We start from the raw sequence: 15901 nt of genomic DNA on the forward strand, positions 1-15901 counted from the left end.
GGGATACTCAAGATCTGAAGTGGGAACCACTGCTGTAAGCCTATGGCTGCATTGGCGTTGCATGCCATTATCAGCTGCAAAATGGCTTCACATGACTGATATCCTGAAAAAACAAGTGAAAATCAAATAAAACTAATTGGAAAGTTTGCAACTGAAAAAAAAGTTAGTGTTCATTTGAGAACACAACACAGAAACGGAGACAAATTAGAGACAGACTCCCTTCCTATCTTTATTGCACAATTGTGATCTGTGATTAATCAACATTGACACTAGTTCATCTTGAATAACAGTTAAGTTAACAAATTAAAACAAGTTTAAACCCTTCACTTCAAAGAATCAACACTATTTGTCATTTCAAAGTGTACAAGCAAGCTAAGTCATATGTAATGGTTAGAAATCTTAGTAACAAGTTGGCTATTATTACTAAAGCATCATTTCAGGTGAAGAAAAAAAAAGTCCATACCAACGGTGGGTAACCTTGCTCCACTGAGTGAGCAGATTTATATTCCAGCCCAGCAATAGCACACTTAAATTATCAACTAATTAGGTTTGATAAATTGAATAATGTGTGCTGGGCTGGAACCGAAGCCTGCACACGAAGCCAGCAGAGCTGGTCTGCTCCAGTCATAATAGGTTTGCACATGGTGTGTTACTGTATTTTTTGCTTACACAATTTGCTAACATAAGTACACATACACTGAGTGTACTAAACAAACACCTTCCTAATATTGAGTTGCACCCCCATCCGATGCTTCCCACAGCTGTGTCAAGTTGGCTGGATGTTCCTAGGGTGGTGGACGATTGTTGATTAACACGGAAAACTGTTGAGCATGAAAAACCCAGCAGCATTGCAGTGCTTGACACAAACTGGTGCGCCTGGCACCTACGACCAAATCCTTCTTTAACCCGTTTCCTCCCCCTTATCTACACTGATTGAAGTGGATTTAACAAGTGACATCAAAAAGGGATCATAGCTTTCACCTGGATTCACCAGGTCAGTCTGTCATGGAAAGAGCAGGTGTCCTAATGTTTTGTATACACTGTGTCGAACCCATGGTATACAAGTGTAACGGATGTGAAACTGCTAGCTAGTTAGCGGTGGTGCGCGTTAAATAGCATTTCAATCGGTGACATCACTTGCTGAGACCTTGAAGTAGTGGTTCCCCTTGCTTTGCAAGGGCCGTGGCTTTTGTGGAGCGATGGGTAACGATGCTTCGTGGGTGACTGTTGTTGATGTGTGCATAGGGTCCCTGGTTCGCGCCCGGGTATGGGCGAGGGGACGGTTTGAAGTAGAAAGCCGACGGTTTGAAATAGAAACCCGATTCTAGATTTGATTTTGGATTGGAGATGTTTGATAGGAGTCTGGAAGGAGAGTTTAGTCTAGCCAGACACCTAGGTACTTATAGATGTCCACATATTCTAGGTCGGAACCATCCAGGGTGGTGATGCTAGTCGGGCGTGCGGGTGCAGGCAGCGAATGGTTGAAAAGCATGCATTTGGTTTTACTAGCGTTTAAGAGCAGTTGGAGGCCACGGAAGGAGTGTTGTATGGCATTGAAGCTTGTTTGGAGGTTAGATAGCACAGTGTCCAAGGAAGGGCCAGAAGTATACAGAATGGTGTCGTCTGCGTAGAAGTGGATCAGGGAATCAGCCGCATATAATACCATATAGACATACTGACAAGCTTTGTACATTAAGTTATACCAGCTCCAGTAAAGAGATCAGAGACTCGGGTGATTTCTACATCATCTTTACTAAACAACATAATTGTTTCAACACAGCAGACAAAAACAAGGTTTGACCACTGCTCAAAAATGGCTTTACCCCTGCTCCTCAAAAGAGGCAAAGACAGCCATTTTCTAGGGAGAAAAACAGTGCATTTAAATGTTTGGAGTTCAACCACCTTGCTGCCTCTAGGGTGTCCCTTCGTAGAATATCTGCTTCCTTGAAGAAAAAGGAAGAATAAATATTAGGAGTAGGGCCTCATTGGGTGATCAAGTTAAATTACACCCCACATTCACAATACAACGATGCAAACAAAAGCCACTATTAAAGGGGTTTTCAATATCTATAACTGCTCAACAAGTCATCACAAATATGATATCTTGCCATGCATCAAGCCTTCAGTATTATACATAGAATACATACCCAGTTCACAGCTCGCCACGCAGTTTGTTTTCAGTATTGTCTAGAAAGAAAACAGATTGTGGTCATTAAGTAATGTAAGGGAACCTCTAGGAATGTGTGTTACTTTAGCTAATAGCCTATACAGTACCTGATCCTGCAGAGCTGGATGCTGATGTGACATCTTGTCTTCTACATCATCCTAAAATATATTGGAGAGGTGGGGGGGGGTTAAGTCTTCTTCAGACCTTAGTGAGTGAATGACATTATATATATTCAATATGAAAGGAAAATCACACAATCGGATGGGGATCCCAAAAAACATATCTGCTAGTGATGAGAATGTCATAATTTATACATACCTCAGTGAAATCACACTTTGCTTCCATTGCAATGTACAGAGCGTACTGTACGTAAAGAAAGAGTAGGTTGTTAAGTTTGATAGTTATGATAACAATAATAGTAAATAGTAATAATACCCCCCAGGAATATATTTCTGGATGAAGAAGACCCCCACTGTTTCTGTGAGCACAGTGTTTGTGAAAGTAAAGAAAAAGTACAATTCAACAGCTTGTTATACTCCAGCATGCATAACAGTTTTGAACACAGTTGGAACTGAATTAGCACAATTATTTTTCACAACATGTATGGGTTTTGCTGGACCAGAACATTTCTTTTCGACTGCAAACACACCATTTCTCACATGCCAAAACTCTTTCCTTGGACACTGTTTCAAAGCAATGTGTATGCTTTCTTCGTAAATGTATTTTGAAGTTGTTCTTATTTTACTTCAGTTTGCTGTGTGGACAAGTTACAATTACTTTTCTTGACTTACCATGTATGTTGGGACCAGGTGATTTCATTATTGTATATACTGTGTAGACTTGCTATGTGTAACTAATGTAATGGCTTCAACAATACACATTTAGAGCCAGTCAAACACAAGGCATACATTAAAGAAATACAGAAAATCAACAATAAAAAAATAAATTACATAACTGTAATTTACATGTAAACCTAGGCTTACTGCTCAAGTAGGCAAATTTGTCCAAGTAAAGATTCCCTCATTGTGAGCAATTAGCTCGCTCACGTGCAAATGGGTGCTAATGAAAGCTATGCTAACATCGGTGCGGTAGTTGGTCATATAAACATTTTTACCACCGCATTGGTATAACATGAATATTACGACGTACATTATGCATAATGACAGTCTCACTTCCATGGTTTATATTTTTATCCATGTAGGTTAGGTTCGATGAAGATTCACTTTCGTTGACACCTTCGATGTTTACCTCAACTTGGCTGACATTGAAGGAGACGGGAAGGGTTCTGGTTAAACGCGTTGGACTTCGCCACACATTGAGCCCGGGCCCGAACTGCACACTGCAGTCAGGTGCTTCTCCAGCGCTGAGCCATGCTTGTGCACATTTGTTGATGTTGTTGATGTATAAAACGTGTAGGCTGCATTTCAAGCGGTCTTTGGAAAGCCAGACAGGTAAAAAAAAAAAAAAAAAAAGTTTGTCTTAATTGTTGTATTTTGAGACAGGCTTGAATATGCACATAATCCATTGTCTAATTCTCTGTATGGTAATAATATTTGTTGTTTTGTTGAGTGGCTTCTTGCACCATGGAACACAACACAATGCAATTTACAGTCACCTATTTGGCCCATGGTGTTACAGACCAAGTAAAAAAACAATTAATGAATATCAAGCCCTTCATAACGTAAAAACGTTTTTAAAAGTATCATGCAATGTAGGCCTGCATATTGGCTACTTCACAGAAATCAAAAGCTATTTCCATGTGAAAATGCTATTGGATTTGCTCCAATGGTTTTGTTGGTAGGCCAACATGCTCAAATAGCCACAGTAGCCTTTTGGCTACAGCGTCAGGGTACAGCCTGTAAACGCGTGCTGGAAGTCGCACAAGTTCAAGTTTACGCTCACAAGACCTCAAATTTGCTCAGTGCCCCAAAAGTTTGACGGAACATTGAGCCTGTGCAACTTGTTGATGGATCAGTCTGAGCCTTTGAATGAGGTTGAGAATGTACACAGATCCTTTAGGGTTATGGCTGAGGGATTTTCCAACACATTCCAACCTGGTTTTGATGAGTAATGGCATATTCTCTGAATAGGAGTAGTAGTGCTAGACTGCAGTTGAATATACGTCCAGTAATCAACATTTTAATTTAAGTTTAGTTAATGGATGTATTTCTATGCAGTCTATATAGTTTAGCAATTGGACTATATACAATCAGAATGGCATTGGTTGGCTACTCTCCAAATGGTACAAATAAAAATGTAAATATACAAAACCCTTCAAATAGTTGAAAGAAAATGTAAGCAATTGCAATTTACTGTAGGCCTATTTACTGATACCAAAATAGAAGTGGGTACGGGATACTCACGAGACTAGGGCAAAGAAGTTTAGCTACTGCTGCCCTCTAGTGACTGATAATTACAAGCCTGAGCACAAATCTGATAATAGAAACGTTCTTATTTGTCATTTCCTGCCAATGCTAATGTGTATAATAACATATTCACCAGAAAATGACTTCACTTGTACCTGAAGGCATTTCCTTGTTCATGCCTGCACATCCTGTAACTTCTATCAAATTCAGCTGAGTGATTTGAGCTGTATCACTCAACACATTTCCCAACAGGGCTTTTATCCTAACTGTGCACTTAGTCTACAAGAATGGTGTTGATCTTATTTGGTTGATTATCTCTGGATTTACTCTGCCATCAACTCATGATTCTTGAATGGCTACCCCTGAACTGCACAGAACAGGTAGGCTGATGTGTTAACATAAGTTATTTATCAAGGAAATTAATGACATATATAATATAGACTGTGGAATGCACATTTCCCTCACTTGGCTCCAAACACAGTGCTAATGTTTCCTATGTTTGTTCATGTTGCTTTCCTTTTCAAGTATATGCCTACTGCTAGACATGTCCCACGTTTGTCTAATACATATCACACGTGAGAAGAAAGTTTAACAACGCAGATATTAAAAGATACATTATTGTATAGCCATCCTGGGTCAGCTTACTCTCCACCACAGATTGTTTGAGGACTGATGAGGAGAATGCACTCCGGTCATGTCACATATCTATCCAGCACAGTTCTCAGTAATTCAAATGCTCTATTCTCATAGCTGAGGGTGTTTTCCTAATATTTTTTATTCGTTAAATGTTTGTGATATGTCTTGACATGGTGAAATGTATAATGTATTGAGAGTACGGATTATAGAATGAGATAATGTAATTGGAGAAATAGCCTACCTGTTAAAGTTCAGTGGTATGGGTTGGGCTTTTTACATAGGGTGTGTTGCAAAACGTTTTGCAACAGACATGTTTTGCAACAGAATCTGACTAATGAATACACCCCTGTTCAGGTTGCTCATTTCATGTGAGCTTAGACTGGAGTGACATGTCCCAGGGCTCTCTCTAAAACTCAGCTGTGTGAGTGTAACGGATGTGAAACGGCTAGCTTAGTTAGCGGTGCGCGCTAAGTAGCGTTTCAATCGGTGACGTCACTTGCTCTGAGACCTTGAAGTAGTAGTTCCCCTTGCTCTGCAAGGGCCGCGGCTTTTGTGGAGCGATGGGTAACGATGCTTCGTGGGTGACTGTTGTTGATGTGTGCGCCTGGGTATTTGACTCCTGATGCTCCAATGTGGTCTCAGGGCATTTCATATTATTATGTACGTAAATCCAAGACACTCCATTTGGTGTGATATGTTACGTATGGTGTGTGTTAATTTGTATGATATATTACAAATTACAATTCGTATGATATGTTACGAATTTGCTAGGTGGATAGTGCTAGCGCTAGGGGTTAAGGTTAGGGTTAGCTAACACACTAAGTACACTGAACCAAAATATAAACATGCAACAATTTCAAATAAGGAAATCAGTCAATTTAAAACAATAAGGCCTTAATCAATGGATTTCACACGACTGGGAATAGAGATATGCATCTGTTGGTGTAAGATACCTTAAAAAAATGTAGGGGTGTGGATCAGAAAACTAGTCAGTATCTGGTGTGACCACCATTTGCCTCATGTAGCGCAACACATCTCCTTCGCATAGAGTTTCAGGCTGTTGATTGTTGTCCCACACCTCTTCAATGAGGTGTGAAGTTGCTGGATATTGGTAGGAACTGAAACACACTGTAGTACACGCTCAATGGGTGACATGTCTGGTGAGTATTGTAACGGTTTTGACTTGAAGTTATTATTTATAGGGGTGCCAGGTAGGTTGTGCCTACCAGAGAAAACATTGGTTTCTCCTTTTGGTTTGGGAGGGAATGAGTCTCATCTGGTCCGTCAAGTCTACACCAACACAAAGGAGTTGATGGAAAAGGATGACAGGATGGAAACACTTCATAAACCCTTAAAACATTGGAAAGAACTTCAAAAACTACTATTATTTTGCGTGGGTTGTATTACCAACATAAATGATCACACACTTAACATTATAACAAATAATGAGCACTGGTTCCTCCAGAAATGTCCTGTACCTCGGGCCTAAAAGAGTCCAGCCCGGTAAAGAAGTTCAGGAAACTCAAGTGACCTTAGTCACGCAATGTTTGTCCGTTCATACAAGTGTAGCGTAAAGCCAGTATCAAATCATATAATCAAAATAACAATTATTTTGCCACACAACCATCAAGCGTATCAAATCTTAATAAGTCCTCAACTATAACTAACTACATAAAGCATCACAGTATACATCAAAACAAATGAAATACCGTATACAAAAAGGTTGTGGTCAGTCAGACAATCCAATCCGCCAACAGATCTCCAGCGGAGGAAGGCCACGGACGCAAAGAGTGGATCCGGTCTTGGGTAAAACTCTATTAAGCTACAAAACAAACGGAACAGCGGGTTGACCACATCCTCATTCACGCCTCCATCATAACCCCAATTTTGCGCAGCTGATACTTGCTATTTAATTGGGAATTAAAGGGAAAGCGCCCTATTGGAAGGAGAAGCACTATTTAATTGGGAATTAAAGGGGAAGCGCCCTATTGGAAGGAGAAGCACTGAGACGGTTCAGAAAAATTCAGGGCCGTCACACAATGCAGGCCTTGGAAGTACTGGGACATTCAACTTCCAGGAATTGTGTACAGATCCTTGCGACATGGAGCCGTGCATTATCATGCTGAAACATGAGGTGATGAATGGCATGACAATGGGCCTCAGGATCTCTTCACGATATCTCTGTGCATTCAAATTGCCATCAATAAAATACAATTGTGTTTGTTGTCCGTGGTTTATACCTGCTCATGCCATAACCCCACTACCACCATGGGGCACTCTGGTCACAACGTTGACATCAGCAAACCACTCGCCACATGACGCCATACACGTGGTCTGCCATCTGCCCGTTACAGTTGAAACCGGGATTCATCCACAAAGAGCACACTTTTCCAGCGTGCCAGTGGCCATTGAAGGTGAGCATTGGCCCACTGAAGTCGTTACAACGCCGAACTTCGGTCAGGCTGGCACGTGGTCTGCGGTTGTGAGACAGGTTGGAAGTACTGCCAAATTCTCTAAAACGATGTTGGTTTATGGTAGAGAAATTAACATTAAATTCTCTGGCAACAGTACTGGTGGACATTCCTGCAATCAGCATGCCAATTGCACGTGCCTTCAAAACTTCAGACATCTGTGGCATTGCGTTGAGTGACAAACTGCACATTTTAGAGTGGCCTTTTATTCTCTTGGCAAAAGAGAAATACTCACTAACAGGGATGTAATCAAATTTGTGCACAACATTTGAGAGAATTAAGGTTTTGTAACATATGGAACATTTCTGGGATCTTTTATTTAAGCTCATGAAACATGGGAACAACACAGTCGATGAGACCAGTCTAGATGCTCGCACCCCCTGACAAGACCATCTAGGGTCCACTATGTTACACACACTTAATTAAGCAATAAGGCCAGAGGAGGTGTGGTATATTTAAGCAATAAGGCACGAGGGGGTGTGGTATATGCCCAATATACCATGGCTAAGTGATGTTCTTTACACAATGCAATGCGGAGTGCCTGAATACAGCCCTTAGCTGTGGTATATTGCCACAATAAGCATTCAGGGCTCGAACCACCCAGTTTACAATAGTTTATAATGGCCATTATAAACTGTCTGGTTCGAGCCCAGAATGCTGATTGGATGACAGCCATGGTACTGTATATCAGACCGTATACTACGAGTATGACAACACATTTTATTTTTACTGCTCAAATTACATTGGTAACCAGTTTATAATAGCAATAAGGCACCTCAGGGGTTTGTGGTACATGGCCAATATACCATGGCTAAGGGCTGTATCCAGGCACTCCGCATTGCGTTGTGGCTAGGAACAGACCTTAGCCGTGCTATATTGGCCATATACCACACCCCCTCTGGCCTTATTACTTAAATTTATCACGGCTAAGGACTGTTTTTAGGAATGACGCAAAGCGTGTGCCTGGATACAACCCTTAAATAGAAATCTCACATGACCAAAAGTATATGGACAGATGCTTGTTGAACATCTCATTCCAAAATCATGGGAAATAATATGAAGTTGGTCCCCCCTTTGCTGCAATAACAGCCTCCACTATTCTGGAAAGGCTCTCCACTAGATGTTGGAACAAAGCAAGTCCCATTCAGCCACAAGAGCACTAGTGAGGTCTGGCACTGTTGTTGGCCGATTAGGCCTGGCTCGCAGTTGGCATTTCAATTCATCCAAAGGTATTCGATGGGGTTGAGGTCAGGGCTCTGTGTAGGCCAGTCAAGTTCTTCCCCACCGTTTTTAATGCTGAAACAGGAAAGGACCTTCCCCAAACTGTTGCCACAAAGTTTGAAGCACAGCATTGTCTAGAATGTCATTGTATGCTGTAGCGTTAAGATTTCCCTTCACTGGAGCTAGGAGCCTGAACCATGAAAAACAGCCCAAGACCATTATTCCTCTTCCACCAAACGTTCCAGTTGCCACTATGCATCCGCCAAACGCAGATTCGTCTGTCGGACTGCCAGATGGTAAAGCATTATTCATCACTCCAGAGAACACATTTCCACTCCCCCAGAGTAGCTGTTCAACCATGGAAACCCATTTAATGAAATCAAATTTTGCATCTCTCACATGGATAGGCATACCATTCCATAAAAATTTAGCTCTATAGGAGAAAGCCCTGCCTCCAGCTGTTTGCTTAGAAATTCTAGGGACAGTAAGGAGGCCTGCATCTTGTGACCGTAGCGTACATGTAGGTGTTTATGGCAGGACCAAATTGGAAAGATAGGTAGGAGCAAGCCCATGTAATGCTTTGTAGGTTAGCAGTCAAACCTTGAAATCAGCCCTAGCCTTAACAGGAAGCCAATGTAGCGAGGCTAGCACTGGAGTAATATGATCACATTTTTTGGTTCTAGTGTCACACCCTGACCATAGTTTGCTTTGTTTGTTTCTATGTGTTGGTTGGTCAGGGTGTGATCTGAGCGGGCATTCTATGTTACATGTCTAGTTTGTCTAGTTCTATGTTTGGCCTGATATGGTTCTCAATCAGAGGCAGGTGTTAGTCATTGTCTCTGATTGGGAACCATATTTAGGTAGCCTGTTTGGTGTTGGGTTTTTGTGGGTGATTGTTCCTGTCTCTGCACCAGATAGGACTGGTTTAGGTTTTTGTACGGTTGTTATTTTGTTAGTTTATTCATGTACAGTTTCTTTATTAAAGTACAATGAATAACAACCACGCTGCATTTTGGTCCGCCTCTCCTTCACCACAAGAAAACTGTTACATCTAGTCAAGATTCTAGCAGAATGCTGAACTGAAGTTTATTTAGTGCTTTATCCAGGCAGCCGGAAAGTAGAGCATTGCAGTAGTCTAACATAGAAGTGACAAAAGCATGGAGTAATTTTTCTGCATCATTTTTGGACAGAAAGTTTCTGATTTTTGCAATGTTACATAGATGGAAAAAAGCTGTCCTTGAAACAGTCTTGATATGTTCGTCAAACGAGAGATCAGGGTCCAGAGTAACGCAGAGGTTCTTAACAGTTTTATTTGAGATGAGTGTACAACCATCAAGATTAATTGTCAGATTCAACAGAAGATCTCTTTGTTTCTTGAGACCTAGAACTAGCATCTCTGTTTTGTCTGAATTTTAAAGTAGAACATTTGCCACCATCTACTTCATTATGTCTGAAACACAGGAGTCCAGGGAGGGTAATTTTAGGGCTTCACCATGTTTCATCGAAATGGACAGCTGTGTGTCGTCTGCATAGCAGTGAAAGTTAACATTGTTTCCGAATGACATCACCAAGAGGTAAAATAATAGTGGTCCTAAAACGGAGCCTTGAGGAACACTGAAATTTACAGTTGATTTGTCAGAGGACAAACCATCTACAGAGACAAATTGACATCTTTCCGACAGTTAAGATCTAAACCAGGCCAGAACTTGTCCATATAGACCAATTTGGGCTTTCAATCTCTCCAAAAGAATGTGATGGTTGATGGTACCAAAAGCAGCACTAAGGTCTAGGGGCACGAGAACAGATGCAGAGCCTCAGTCTGATGCCATTAAAAGGTAATTTACCACCTTCACAAGTGTGGTCTAAAACCAGACTGAAGCGTTTCTTATACATTGTTTGTCTTCAGAGAGGCAGGGGCCTGTTTCAAAAGTTTTTGAGAGGAATGGGAGATTTGATATAGCAGATAGTTTTTATATTTTCTGTCTCAAGGTTGGCTTTTTCAATTGAGGCTTTATTACTGCCACTTCTAGTGAGTTTGGTACACATCCGGTGGATAGGGAGACGTTTATTATGGTCAACATAGGAGGGCCAAGCACAGGAAGCAGCTCTTTCTGTAGGTTAGTTGGAATAGGGTCCAGTATGCAGCTTGAAGGTTTAGAGGCCATGACTATTTTCATCAATGTGTCAAGAGATATAGTATTAAAAAACTTGAGTGTCTCCCTTGATCCTATGCCCTGGCAGTGTTGTGCAGACTCAGGACAACTGAGCTTTGGAGAAATACGCAGATTGAAAGAGGAGTCCATAATTTGCTTTCTGATGATCATGATCTTTTCGTCAAAGAAGTTCATGAATTTATCACTGAAGTGAAAGCCATCCTCTCTTGGGGAATGCTGCTTTTTAGTTAGCTTTGCGACAGTATCAAAAATACATTTTGGATTGTTCTTATTTTCCTCAATTTTAAGTTGGAAAAATAGGATGATTGAGCAGCAATGAGGGCTCTTCGATACTGCACGGTAGTGTCTTTCCAAGCTAGTCGGAAGACTTCCAGTTTGGTGTAACACCATTTCCGTTCCAATTTTCTGGAAGCTTGCTTCAGAGCTCTGGGATTTTCTGTATACCAGGGAGCTAGTTTCTTATGACAAATGTTTTTTGTTTTTAGGGGTGCGGCTGCATCTAGGGTATTACGCAAGGTTAAATTGAGATCCTCAGTTAGGTGGTTCTGATTTTTGTCCCCTGACGTCCTTGGGTAGGTGGAGGGAGTCTGGAAGGGCATCTAGGAATCTTTGGGTTGTCCGAGAATTTATTGCATGGCTTTTGATAATCCTTGGTTGGGGTCTGAGCAGATTATTTGTTGCAATTGCAAACATAATAATATGGTGGTCTGATAGTCCAGGATTATGAGGAAAAACATTAAGATCCACAACATTTATTCCACTGGACAAAACTAGGTCCAGAGTATGACTGTGGCAGTGAGTAGGTCTGGAGACATGTTGAATAAAACCCACTGAGACGATGATGGCTTCGAAAGCTTTTTGGAGTGGGTCTGTGAACTTTTCCATGTGAATATTAAAGTCACCAAAAAATTAGACACGGTCTCAAAGGGGATAGCTGAGCTGACTACACTGACTGTGCTACTGGCAGACTCCACTAACCTGGCAGGCTGGCTAACAGCCTGCTGCCTGGCCTGCACCCTATCTCATTGTGGAGCTAGGGGAGTTAGAGCCTTGTCAATATTATGATCAGTGATTAGTTCATTGACTACAACTGCCTTGGAAGTGAGGGATCTAACATCGTAGCCCTATTTTGAGATGTGAGATATCACAATCTCTTCCAATAATGGCAGGAATGGAGGAGGTCTTTATTCCAGTAAGATTGCTAAGGTGAACACCGCCATGTTTAATTTTGCCGAACCTAGATCGAGGCACAGACACCGTCTCAATGGAGATAGCTGAGCTGACCACACTGACTGTGTTAGTGGCAGACTCCACAAAGCTTGCAGGCTGGTTAACAGCCTGCTGCCTGGCCTGCACCCTATCTCATTGTGGAGCTAGGGGAGTTAGAGCCCTGTCTATGTTCGTAGATAAGATGAGAGCACCCATCCAGCTAGGATGGAGTCCGTCACTCCTCAGCAGGCCAGGCTTGGTCCTGTTTATGGGTTAGTCCCAGAAAGAGGGCCAATTATCTACAAATTCTATCTTTTGGGAGAGGCAGAAAACAGTTTTCAACCAGCGATTGAGTTGTGAGACTCTGCTGTAGAGCTCATCAGTCCCCCTAACTGGTAGGGGGCCAGAGACAATCACTCGATGCCGACACATCTTTCTTGCTGATTTTCACACTGAAGCTATGTTGCGCTTGGTGACCTCTGACTGTTTCATCCTAACATCATTGGTGCCGACGTGGATAACAATATCCCTATACTCTCTACACTCGCAAGTTTTAGCTTTAGCCAGCACCATCTTCAGATCAGCCTTAATGTTGGTAGCCCTGCCCCCTGGTAAACAGTGTGGATGATTTGTTTAAAGTCTAATACTGAGGGCAATGGAGTCACCAATGACTAGGTTTTTCAATTTGTCAGAGCTAATGGTGGAAGTCTTCCGCATCTCAGACCCCGTAACGGGAGGAGGAGAGAACAGAGTAGGCTCGGCCTCTGACTCCGACCAGTTGCTTAGTGGGGAGAACCGGTCCAAAGTTTCTGCCGGCTGAATGAGCGACACCTGTTGAGCATTCCTACAGCATTTCCCTCCAGAAGCATGAGAAAGTTGTCCGGCTGCGGGGACTGTGCGAGGGGATTTATACTTCTATCTGTACTTACTGGTGGCACAGACACTGTTTCATCCTTTCCTACACTTACATTACCCTTGCCTAACGCTTGCGTCTGAAGCTGGGCTTGTAGCACGGCTATCCTCGCCTTAAGGCGATCGTTCTCCTGTATATTATGAGTATAGCGACTGCAATTAGAAGGCATCATGTTAATATTACTACTTATCTTCGGCTGGTGGAGGTCCTGATGAACCACGTCCAGATAAAGCTTCCAGGGTGAAAAAGTTTCATGAAAAAAGTAGCGTGAGGGAAAAAATACAAATATAAAACAGTAATTAAAAAGTAAAAGCCGTAAAGTTGGGGGGGGGGGGGGGGACCTAGACTTGGCGCTCCGGTACCGCTTGCCGTGCGGTAGCAGAGAAAACAGTCTATTACTATGATGGCTGGAGTCTTGGACAATTTTTAGGGCCTTCCTCTAGTGGGTTCGATTCCCGGGACCACCCATACATAAAATGTATGCATTTAGCAGACGCTTTGCATAAAAACTCCTAGAGCCACCACACAACCTCTCACCCACTCCCAAATGTGAACTGGAGTGAACTGGAGAAAATGCATTTTCAATTTGTCAAATAAAGTTAATTAATTGACTCTTTCAGGTGGTGTTGGATCTGCAAACTTTTTTTTGTTTTCGTGCTGCACTATTGGCCGTATGTGCACTTGTTTGAGATGCTCTGTGCACCAGGTAAGCAAAGTGTTCCCATTTTGAACCATTTAATTTGTGAGAAAATACCAAATCCGTCTACCAGGCGGACAGGGAGATCTGTGGTTAAAATCCCCGTACTTACAGACCTTCAACGACCCCCGCCCACATCAACGTTTGATACTAGCCTACGTATCATTTAATAACTTTTAAAACCATGGCCACAGAGAGAGAGTCAAATTATACCGCAAAGAGCTGCTGTTTTTATTAAAAAATATTCAGCACTGTTACAAAACATAAAATGTGCTTCTTTACTACTTCCACTGGCACTGCAGCTGCAATGAATGAGTAGCCAAGTGTATTGACATCCTTGCGTTTTTGTATTATTATTAGCAGTTCGTCGTGTCTATTTTATAATATCGAGGAATATTTCACTTTCTCTGGTCATAGGAACAACATGAATTTGTGCATGAGTCAGATGCGGTGCTACTCGAGTTTCGAGTAGGCCGTCATTGTAACTAAGAATTTGTTCTTAACTGACTTGTCTAGTTATATAAAGTTTCATTTATGCTCAGTTGTGCCTTGAAAGTGCTACACCAACTGTTCTATTTTGTAATCAAAGCTCAAGTTTTGAAATATAATATTGTCAGAGAAGAACAATATTGGCAGGCCAGGCATATAACCAATATGCTGTGATCATGTATTTGGCCTACTGCACAAAGCTCAATCTTACATAGCTTTTTTTTTAGGTTAATGTTACATTTTTTAAGTCATGTTTAAAAAGAATCTGAGCGGCAGATCTCGGCTTGCTTTTTGACTTGACTCAGAAAAGGTTGGTGACCCCTGAACTAAACTATACTGTATGTAAGACATATTCAACTTTGATTACATTACCCTTTTTTCCTGTTTTTTAAATGTCATTACTCATCTGTCCATGTCATCATATATTGAATTGTATGGTATGAAAAGTTCTCCCTTAGTTGAATTGTACAACTCTTTGCATTGATAACGATGGATCTATATTTCTACATACAGTATAGTTTTCTGGTCTTATTCTTATATGAAAATGTTAATTCCCAATTGCGCAAACTCAGTGAGACTGGGTGAATCCATCAAAGATCAAGGCCAGAGAGTTCTATGTTAAAGTCAGGCAAGCTGTGTCAACAAAAAGCATGGCTGGGTCAAAGTTCACTCACTCTTCTGGGCAAAATGGCTGTCATTCCTCAGTTTCTAATTTCTCACATGCTGGGGAAGGTAAGGATTTGTTCAGCATTGTTGGAGACAAAGTTTATTTCATAATGAGCTGATGTGAATTATGGGAAATGGGATGCCTGGTGTCATTTTTATAATACGTTAGTGATGAATGTACGAGTATGCCTTAAATCTTAATTAAAGGAATTGTAATGTCAACTATTGACTCAGATCCTGAAAGACATTCTCATGTCTGTTACATAGCAGCATGTTGTGATTGTGAGTTACTTGGTATTGAATCATTGCTGTTGTTATTGTTAATGTCTAAGGCCTTTTTTGTGTGAACTTTATACAGTATGTGACCATATCTTTGACAGAGCCCATTCCTCACTTCTTTTCAAGGAGTTGTTCCATTAAATTACACTGTTGACTGTGTTTTGCTCCACCATTATGACTTTATATTGATAAGTATGAACAATTCAATAATTAACTTTACATATAGCTTATTGAGAATAAGTTATTGTATAGAGTGGGATAAGAAATCAATAGGAACATGGACCACTCCACAAATTTCACAATGTTGCAAACAGCACTGATATTGGGGTGTAGGTTGCTTGCTGAGTGTGCCCCAATAGGTGGGAGTTAATTTGTTCCAACTAACTGGAGCATGGAAAATTTCCTGAATGGTTGAACTGGATGTTTGCCTTGCAGTGTCGGGGTAGGCTACTCACTGCTGCTTTTGATGCTGGAAATCCAAGACTGAGAAATCTGTTTTCTGCAACTTCATGTACTCTACAAGTATGCCTGTACAGTCATGGCTGTACAAATATTAATTTTAACAGTCTGCTGCCTCAGTTTGCATATACTCCAGAATGTTATGTAGAGTAAT

The sequence above is a fragment of the Oncorhynchus clarkii genome, chromosome 1 (genome assembly GCF_045791955.1).
Source record: "Oncorhynchus clarkii lewisi isolate Uvic-CL-2024 chromosome 1, UVic_Ocla_1.0, whole genome shotgun sequence".
Taxonomy (NCBI): Eukaryota; Metazoa; Chordata; class Actinopteri; order Salmoniformes; family Salmonidae; genus Oncorhynchus; species Oncorhynchus clarkii.